The sequence below is a fragment of the Arachis ipaensis genome, chromosome B5 (genome assembly GCF_059453495.1).
Source record: "Arachis ipaensis isolate K30076 ecotype BB chromosome B5, ASM5945349v1, whole genome shotgun sequence".
Classification (NCBI taxonomy): Eukaryota; Viridiplantae; Streptophyta; class Magnoliopsida; order Fabales; family Fabaceae; genus Arachis; species Arachis ipaensis.
In genome coordinates, this window is record NC_142440.1 from 96,646,661 (window position 1) to 96,656,860 (window position 10,200).

At 38.3% G+C, this 10,200-nt stretch overlaps 1 non-coding gene across 1 annotated transcript; it reads left to right on the forward strand.

Moving 5' to 3' along the window:
• The first annotated feature begins 6,860 nt into the window (after positions 1 to 6,860).
• On the forward strand, positions 6,861 to 6,968 carry LOC148565074 (small nucleolar RNA R71). Its single transcript, XR_015884968.1, has one exon. It is a non-coding gene; the product is annotated as a small nucleolar RNA R71 (small nucleolar RNA).
• The last annotated feature ends 3,232 nt before the right edge of the window (positions 6,969 to 10,200 follow it).

A 10,200-nucleotide genomic window follows, 5' to 3' on the forward strand; every position in this document is an offset into this window, starting at 1 on the left:
ACTTATATTCTGGTGGCAGTCGACTATGTATCAAAATGGGTAGAGGCCGTTGCCACACCCACCAATGATACTAAAACAGTGTTGAAGTTCCTCTAGAAACATATCTTCAGCAGGTTTGGTGTCCCTAGGGTACTAATCAGTGATGGGGGCACTCACTTCTGCAACAAACAGCTTTACTCTGCCATGGTCTGGTATGGGATTCGCCACAAGGTGGTGACTCCATATCATCCACAGACAAATGGGCAAGCTGAAGTTTCTAACAGAGAACTAAAAAGAATTCTGGAACGGACTGTAAGTACCCGTAGAAAGGATTGGGCACGAAGCTTGGATGATGCTCTGTGGGCTTACAGAACAGCATTCAAGACTCCTATAGGGACCTCTCCATACCAACTTGTGTATGGTAAGGCTTGTCACCTGCCCATGGAACTGGAACATAAGGCCTACTGGGCAACCAGATTCCTAAACTTTGATGCCAAATTAGCTGGAAAAAAAATATTGCTCCAGCTGAATGAGCTAGAAGAATTCAGATTCACTGCTTTCGAAAATGCCAAGCTTTATAAAGAGAAATCAAAGAGGTGGCATGACAGAAAGCTGTCATCTAGAATATTTGAACCAGGACAAAAGGTTCTGTTGTTTCTATAGGCTCATGCTATTCCCCGGGAAACTGAAATCCCGGTGGAGGGGACCATATGTGATTACAAGTGTATCACCATACGGTTATGTGGAGCTTCAAGACATTGATTCTGATAAGAAGTTCATTGTTAATGGACAGAGAATCAAGCACTATCTTGAAGGCAATGTTGAGCAAGAGTGCTCAAGGCTGAGGCTAGATTAAAAGCTCAGCAAGGTCCAGCTAAAGACAATAAAGAAGCGCTTGCTGGGAGGCAACCCAGCCGTTAGCTAACTTTTTCTATTATTTTATTTTATTTTATTTTATTTTTCATTTTAATTACATGAGCTTAATATTAACAAAGTAAAGAATCAATTGCATAAGTTCACAGGGCTACAGAAGGATTCAGAGCACAAAACAGAAAAAAAGGAGCTCACTGGCAAGAAAACGCCAGTAAAGATAGCCATCTGGGCGTTAAACGCCAGAAAGAAGCATCTTCTGGGCGTTGAACGCCAGAAAGAAGCACCTTCTGGGCATTTAATGCCAGATTTACAGCATCCTGGGCGTTCAGAAAAACGCCCAGTGACAAAGGAGTTCCTGGCGTTCAACGCCAGAAAGAAGCAACAGCTGGGCGTTGAACGCCCAGGAGAAGCAGCATTTGGGCGTTAAACGCCCAAAACATGCAGCATTTTGGCGTTTAAACGCCAGGATGGTGGGGAGGAGATAAATTTGTTTTTACTTCACAATTTTTATTTTAGTTTTAATTTTCATGTTTTAATTCATGATTTCTTGCATAAACATGTTACAAACTCTCAATTCCAAAAATCTTTTAACCCTAATTTCTAAAAACCCTATTTCAAATATATCAAATGTATCTTAATCCATAAACACAAATCCTTTTTTTTCAATCCAATCCAAATCTTTTTCAAATTTTTCAAAACAAATCTATCTCTTTTCCTTCTAAAATGTTTTCAACTCATCAATATCTTTTTCAAATCTCCACATTATCTTTTTCAAAATCCAGATTTATCTTTTTCAAATATCTTTCATATCTTTTCCATTTTAAATCACATCTTTTCATATCATACTTATCTTTTCCAAATCACTTTTTCTATCATATCTTTTTCAAATGATTTTCGAAACCCACCCCTCCTACCCCTTAAATATTGGCTCGGCCTCTCCCCCTCTCCTCCACAAGTTGCGCCTAGCTCTCCTTCTATCCCTCTCCTTTCTTTTCTTTTGCTTGAGGACAAGAAAACCTCTAAGTTTGGTGTGTTTATCTATGATCACTAAACCATACCCACTAAGATCATGGCTCCTAAAGGAAAATAACCCACTCCTAGAGGCAAGAAAGAGAGTATTCCAAAACAACTTTGGAATCAAGGGAAGTTCTTAACCAAATAACATTCAGACCATTACTACAAAATAATGGGTCTAAGATCAGTGATCCCGGAAGTCAAGTTCGATCTGAAAGAAGATGAATATCCGGAGATCCAAGAGCAGATTCGAAATAGGAACTGGGAAATCCTAGCTAATCCTGAAACAAAAGTGGGAAGGAATATGGTTCAGGAGTTCTACGCTAATCTATGCCAAACAGACAGGCAAAAAATATCTGGAACTGCCCTCTATGACTATCGGACTTTGGTCAGAGGAAAGATTGTTCACATCCACCCTGACAAGATCAGGGAGATCTTTAAGCTACCTCAGCTGAAAGATGACCCAGACTCCTTCAATAGGAGAATGATGAGAACAAACAAGGGCCTGGATAAGATTCTAGAGGATATATGCATCCCTGGAGCCAGGTGGACCACCAGCAGCAAGGGCGTCCCAAATCAACTTAAGAGAGAAGATCTCAAACCAGTCATCAGAGGATGGCTAGACTTCATTGGGCGTTCTATATTGCCCACTAGCAACCGTTCTGAAGTCACCATTAAAAGAGCAGGGATGATCCATTGCATTATGTTGGGAAAAGAAGTGGAAGTTCGTCAACTGATTTCATGTGAATTTTACATAATTGCAAACAAGAACTCCAAAGATGCCAGGTTGGCTTATCCAAGCTTAATCTCTATGCTCTGCAAAGATGCTGGAGTAAGGATAGGAATAACGGAGTATATCTCAGTAGAGCAACCAATCACTAAAACCACAATAGAAAAATAACAAGTGCAGGATGACCCCATCAAGAGAAGAACACAGGAATTTCTTCCGGAAATCCCTCAATTTGAATATTGGGAACATCTTAAAGCATCTGTTACTAAGTTGCAAGAAGCTATGGACCAAATAAGGGAAGAACAGCAAAATCAAAACAGCATGCTCTGCAAACTGCTCAGAGAACAAGAAGAGCAAGGGCGTGAACTGAAGGAATTAAAGCGTCAGAAACTATCTCTTGAAGGGCCAAGTACTCCACAGACTAAAGAGGCATCCGCTTCCTAACTTCAAGGTTGTTGAGTTCTAATCTTAGCCTTAACTCCGTGATAATTGTTCTTATTTGAGTTTTACCTTAGAAGTTATATATAAATAGTAGTTTAGTATCTATATTCTGATTTTATCTCCAATTAAGCTATAATTTATTTTTCTCATCATCATTAAACATGAATAAAATAGCAGATTTTCTTTAGAATAAGGAGGCAATTTTCTTTCGAGTTTTTAATAAGAAAAATTCTAATTATTTACATGTGGTGGCAATACTTTTTATCTTCTGAATGAATGCTTAAACAGTGCATATGTCTTTTGAATTTGATGATTATGAATGTTAAATATGTTGGCTCTAGAAAGAATGATGAAAAAGGAGAAATGTTAATTGATAATCTGAAAAATCATAAAAAATGATTCTTGAAGCAAGAAAAAGCAGTGAAGAAAAAGCAACAGTGGATAGGAGGGCCCAAAAAAAGAGAGCAAAAATAAAAGAAAAAGAAAAAGAAAAAGCAAGCAGAAAAAGCCAATAGCCCTTAAAACCAAAAGGTAAGGGTAATAAAAAGGATCCAAGGCTTTGAGCACCAGTGGATAGGAGGGCCTAAAGGAATCAAATCCTGGCCTAAGCGGCTAAACTAAGCTGTCCCTAACCATGTGTTTGTGGCGTGAAGGTGTCAAGTGAAAACTTGAGACTGAGCGGTTAGAGTCAAGGTCTAAAGCAAAAAGAAGAGTGTGCTTAAGAACCCTGGACACCTCTAATTGGAGACTTTAGCAAAGCTGAGTCACAATCTGAAAGGGTTCACCCAATTATGTGTCTGTGGCATTTATGTATCCGGTGGTAATACTGGAAAACAAAGTGCTTAGCGCCACAGCCAAGACTCATAAAGTAGCTGTGTTCAAGAACCAACATACTGAACTAGCAGAATCAATAACACTATCTGAATTCTAAGTTCCTATAGATGCCAATCATTCTGAGCTTCAATGGATAAAGTGAGATGCCAAAACTATTTGGAAGCAAAAAGCTACTAGTCCCGCTCATCTAATTAGAATCTGAGCTTCACTCAAAAACTCTGAGATATTATTGCTTCGTGACTTATTTGTATTCTATTTTATTTGTCTAGTTACTTGGGGACAAGCAACAGTTTAAGTTTGGTGTTGTGATGAGCGGATATTTTATACGCTTTTTGGGGTTAATTTCATGTAGTTTTTAGTATGTTTTAGTTAGTTTTTAGTTTATTTTCATTAGTTTCTAGGCAAAATTCATATTTCTGGACTTTACTATGAGTTTGTGTGTTTTTCTATAATCTCAGGTATTTTCTGGCTGAAATTGAGGGAGCTGAGCAAAAATCTGATTCAGGCTGAAAAAAGGACTCCTGATGCTGTTAGATTCTGACCTCTCTGCACTCGAAATGGATTTTCTGGAGCTACAAGAGTCCAATTGGTGCTCTTCCAATTGCGTTAAAAAGTAGACATCTAGGGCTTTCCAGAAATATATAATAGTCCATACTTTGCTCAAGGAAGGATGATGTAAACTGGCGTTCAACGCCAGTTCCATGTTGCGGTCTGGCGTTCAGCGCCAGAAACAGGTTACAAATGGGAGTTAAACGCCAGAAATAGGTTACAACCTAGCGTTTAACTCCAGAAACAGCCTAGGCACGTGAGAAGCTTAAGTCCCAGCCCCAGCACACACCAAGTGGGCTCCAGAAGTGGATTTCTGCACCAATTATCTTAGTTTATTCATTTTCTGTAAACCTAGGTTACTAGTTTAGTATTTAAACAACTTTTAGAGATTTATTTTGTACCTCATAACATTTTTAGATCTGAACTATATACCTTTTGACGGCATGAGTCTCTAAACTCCATTGTTGGGGGTGAGGAGCTCTGCTGTGTCTCGATGAATTAATGCAATTACTTCTGTTTTCCATTCAAACACGCTTGTTTCTATCTAAGATGTTCATTCGCACTTCAATATGATGGATGTGATGATCTGTGACACTCAACACAATCCTCAACCTATGAACGCGTGCCTGACAACCACCTCCGTTCTACATTCAATTGAATGAGTATCTCTTAGATTCCTTAATCAGAATCTTCGTGGTATAAGCTAGAATCCATTGGCAGCATTCTTGAGAATCCAGAAAGTCTAAACCTTGTCTGTGGTATTCCGATTAGGATTCAGGGATTGAATGACTGTGACGGGCTTCAAACTCACAAGGGTTGGGCGTAGTGACAGACACAAAAGGACCAATGGATCCTATTCCAGCATGAGTGAGAACCAACAGATGATTAGCCGTGCGGTGACAGCGCACCTGGACCATTTTCACTGAGAGGAAGGATGGTAGCCATTGACAACGGTGATCCACCAACATACAGCTTGCCATAGGAGGAACCTTGCATGCGTGAAGAGGAGTACAAGAGAAAAGCTGAAATTCAGATGACAAAGCATCTCCAAAACTCCAACATATTCTCCATTATTGCATAACAAGTATTTATTATGCCCTTTGACTTTTTACAATTAAAACTAAAAATTATTATTGATATTATATCCTGACTAAGAGATACAAGATAACCATAGCTTGCTTCAAGCCAACAATCTCCGTGGGATTCGACCCTTACTCACGTAAGGTATTACTTGGACGACCCAGTGCACTTGCTGGTTAGTTGTGCGAATTTGTAAGAAATAGTAATATTGACATTGACATATACAAATTTGTGCACCAGTCTTGTCTCTTCAAAGGTAATTTCTGCCAAGTCAAGTCATCCAGTTCTTTAATGAGCAATGGAGGTTCATCCTCCCAAGTCTCATTACCAAACAACTTGGCATTTAGCTTCATGATTGCTCCAAGGTACTTAGCAACTTGCTCTTCAGTAACATCTTCATCCTCTTCAGAGGAAGAATACTCATCAGAGCTCATGAATGGCAGAAGTAAATTCAATGGAATCTCTATGGTCTCTGTATGAGCCTCAGATTCCCATGGTTCCTCATTAGGGAACTCCTTTGAGGCCAGTGGGCGTCCATTGAGGTCTTCCTCAGTGGAGATCACTGCCTCTTCCTCCTCTCCAGGTTCGGCCAAGTGAGACGTGTTTATGGCCTTGCACTCCCTTTTTGGATTTTCTTCTGTATTGCTTGGGAGGGTACTAGGAGGGAGTTCAGTAATTTTCTTACTCAGCTGACCCACTTGTGCCTCCAAATTTTTAATGGAGGACCTTGTTTCAGTCATGAAACTTTGAGTGGTTTTGATTAGATCAGAGACAATTTTTGCTAAGTCAGAGTGGCTTTGCTTAGAATTCTCTGTCTGTTGCTGAGAAGATGATAGAAAAGGCTTGCTATTGCTAAACCTGTTTCTTCCACCATTATTGTTGTTGAAACCTTGTTGAGGTCTTTGTTGATCCTTCCATGAGAGATTTGGATGATTTCTCCATGAAGATTTATAGGTGTTTCCATAGGGTTCTCCCATGTAATTCACCTCTTCCATTGCTGGGTTCTCAGGATCATAAGCTTCTTCTTCAGAGGAAGCTTCCTTAGTACTGCCTGTTGCTGCTTGCATTCCAGACAGACTCTGAGAAATCATATTGACTTGTTGGGTCAATATTTTATTCTGAGCCAATATGGCATTCAGAGTATCAATCTCAAGAACTCCTTTCTTCTGAGCTATCCCATTATTCAAGGATTCCTTTCAGAAGTGTACATGAATTGGTTATTTGCAACCATTTCAATGAGTTCCTGAGCTTCTGCAGGCATCTTCTTTAGATGAAGAGATCCTCCAACAGAGCTATCCAATGACATCTTGGATAGTTCAGACAGACCATCATAGAAAATACCTATGATGCTCCATTCAGAAAGCATGTCAGAAGGACATCTTCTGATCAATTGCTTGTATCTTTCCCAAGCTTCATAGAGGGATTCTCCTTCCTTTTGTCTGAAGGTTTGGACTTCCACTCTAAGCTTGCTCAATTTTTGAGGTGGAAAGAACTTTGCCAAGAAGGCATTGACTAGCTTTTCCCAAGAGTTTAGGCTTTCTTTAGGTTGTGAATCCAACCATGTCCTAGCTCTGTCTCTTACAGCAAAAGGAAAAAGCATAAGCCTGTAGACTTCAGGGTCAACCCCATTGGTCTTGACAGTGTCACAGATTTGCAAGAATTCAGCTAAGAACTGATGAGGATCTTCCAATGGAAGTCCATGAAACTTGCAATTCTGTTGCATTAGAGAAACTAATTGAGGCTTAAGCTCAAAGTTATTTGTTCCAATGGCAGGGATTGAAATGCTTCTCCCATAGAAGTCGGGAGTTGGTGTAGTAAAGTCACCAAGCACATTCCTTGCATTGTTGGCATTGTCGTTTTTGGCTGCCATGGTTTCTTCTTCCTTGAAAAGCTCTGTTGGGCCCTCTAAAGAGAGATATTCTTTAGCTTCTCTTAGCTTTCTCTTCAAGGTCCTTTTAGGTTCAGGATCAGCTTGAACAAGTATGCCTTTATCTTTGTTCCTGCTCATATGAAAGAGAAGAGAACAAGAAAGTATGGAATCCTCTATGTCACAGTATAGAGATTCCTTGAGGTGTCAGAGGAAAAGAAGAATAGAAGGATGAGGTAGATAGAAGAGAATTCGAACATATAAAGAAGGAAGGAGTTCGAATTGCACCTTGAGGAAGAGTGTTAGTCCTTTAGATAGAAGCATGTAAGAAGAGCGGAAGAATTTTCAAAATTAAAGTAAAAGATTTTGAAATAATTAAAAGAAATTTTGAAAATTTGATTGATAATTTTTGAAAATTAAGATTGGGAAAGAAATTAAGTGATTTTTGAAAAAGATTTTGAAATTAGAAATCAAAAAGATATGATTGAGAGTTAATTTTGAAAAAGATGTGATTGAGAAGATATGATTGAGAAGATATGATTGAAGATCATATTAAAAGAGAAAGTTTTAAAATTAAAGTTGATTACTTGACTAACAAGAAATTAGAAGATATGATTCTAGAATTAAAACTTTTGATCCTTCTTAATAGGCAAGTAACAACTAGAAAATTTTGAAGTAAATCATTAATTATAACAAGGATTTTCGAAAATAAAAAAAATGGAAGGAAATTGATTTTGAAGAGATATGATTGAAAAGATATGATTTGAAAAAGATTTGATTTTGAAAAATTATGAAGATTTGAAAAAAAAATTGAATTAAAAACAAAATCTTCTCTCTAGTGTCCTTCTGGCGTTTAATGCCTAAAATGCTACTCTTTTGGGGGTTAAACACCCAGCCAGGTACCCTGGCTGGCGTTTAATTGCCAGTTTTCCTTCTTCACTGGGCGTTTTGAACGCCCAGCTTTTTCTGTTTGATTCCTCTGCTGAATGTTCTGAATCTTCAATTCTCTGTATTATTGACTTGAAAAGACACAATTTTGAAAATATTTTTGAATTTTTAATGATGAGAAATAACAAAAAAATACAACTAAGATCAAATAAACAATGCATGCAGGACACAAAACTTAAAAATTTTCATATAGGAGACACTAACAAATTGAGAATGCATATGAGAAATAATAAAACACACAAAACAAGAGAATTTAAAGATCAGAGCAATGAAATCATCAAGAACAACTTGAAGATTAATGAAGAACATATTGCATATTTTCGAAAAATGAAAGAAGAATGCAATTGACACCAAACTTAAAAATTGACACTAGACTCAAACAAGAAACATAAAATATTTTTGATTTTTATGATTTTATAAATTGTTTTGTGATTTTCGAAACTTATATGGAAAAGAAAATAAAGAGAATCAAAAATTTTAATAACAATTCCAGGAATCATGAAATGTTAGTCTAAAGCTTCAGTCTAAAAAGATTAGACATGTTTGGCCAAGCTTCAGCAGGACATTACATTCAGCAGCTAAATTGATGAGAATCAATCAGCTTTTGTGATGATAAGAACATTATCTTGAAACTCTAGAATTCATACTTAAAAATTCTGAAAAGTACCTAATCTAAGAAACAAGATGAACCGTCAGTTGTCTAAACTCGAACAATAGAGGTGGATCAAGCTAAAGTGGAAGTAATTGAAAAATTACCACCACCTGCCAATGTAAAGGCAATCAGAAGCTTTTTGGGACATGCAGGATTCTACAGGAGGTTTATAAAGGATTTTTCAAAAATTGCAAAACCTCTGAGCAATCTGCTAGCTACTGACATGCCATTTGTATTTGACACAGAGTGTCTGCAAGCGTTTGAAACCCTGAAAGCTAAGCTGGTCACAGTACCAGTCATCTCTGCACCAGACTGGACATTACCATTCGAACTAATGTGTGATGCCAGTGACCATGCCATTGGTGCAGTGTTGGGACAGAGGCATAACAAGCTTCTGCACGTCATTTACTATGCTAGCCGTGTTTTAAATGATGCACAGAAGAATTACACAACCACAGAAAAAGAGTTACTTGCAGTGGTTTATGCCATTGACAAGTTTAGATCCTATTTAGTAGGTTCAAAAGTGATTGCGTATACTGACCATGCTGCTCTTAAATACCTACTCACAAAGCAGGATTCAAAACCCAGGCTCATAAGATGGGTGTTGCTTCTGCAAGAGTTTGATATAGAAATAAGAGACAGAAAAGGGACAGAGAACCAGGTAGCTGATCACCTATCCCGGATGGAACCAGTAGCAGGGGCGTCCCTCCCTCCTACTGAGATCTCTGAAACCTTTCCGGATGAGCAACTCTTTGCCATTCAGGAAGCACCATGGTTTGCAGACAGGAAAGGGAAGAACCATGAAAGGCTTCTCTCAATACAGAGTCAAATAAAATCCCCACATTCAAACTCTAAGTTTGGTGTTGGGAGGCCACAACCAAACTCTAAGTTTGGTGTTAAGAAGCCATCATCATGCTCTGAGTATCTGTGAGGCTCCATGAGAGCCCACTGTCAAGCTACTGACATTAAAGAAGCGCTTGTTGGGAGGCAACCAAATTTTACTTATCTATGTTAATTTCTATTTTCCATTGTTATTTTATGTTTTCTATAGGTTGATGATCATGTGAAGTCACAAAAACAATTGAAAAAGCAAAAACAAACTGAAAAACAGAATGAAAAATAGCACACCCTGGAGGAGAAGCCTACTGGCATTTAAACACCAGTAAAGGCAGCAGAATGGGCGTTAAACGCCCAGTCTGGCACCATTCTGGACGTTTAACGCCAGAAATGGGC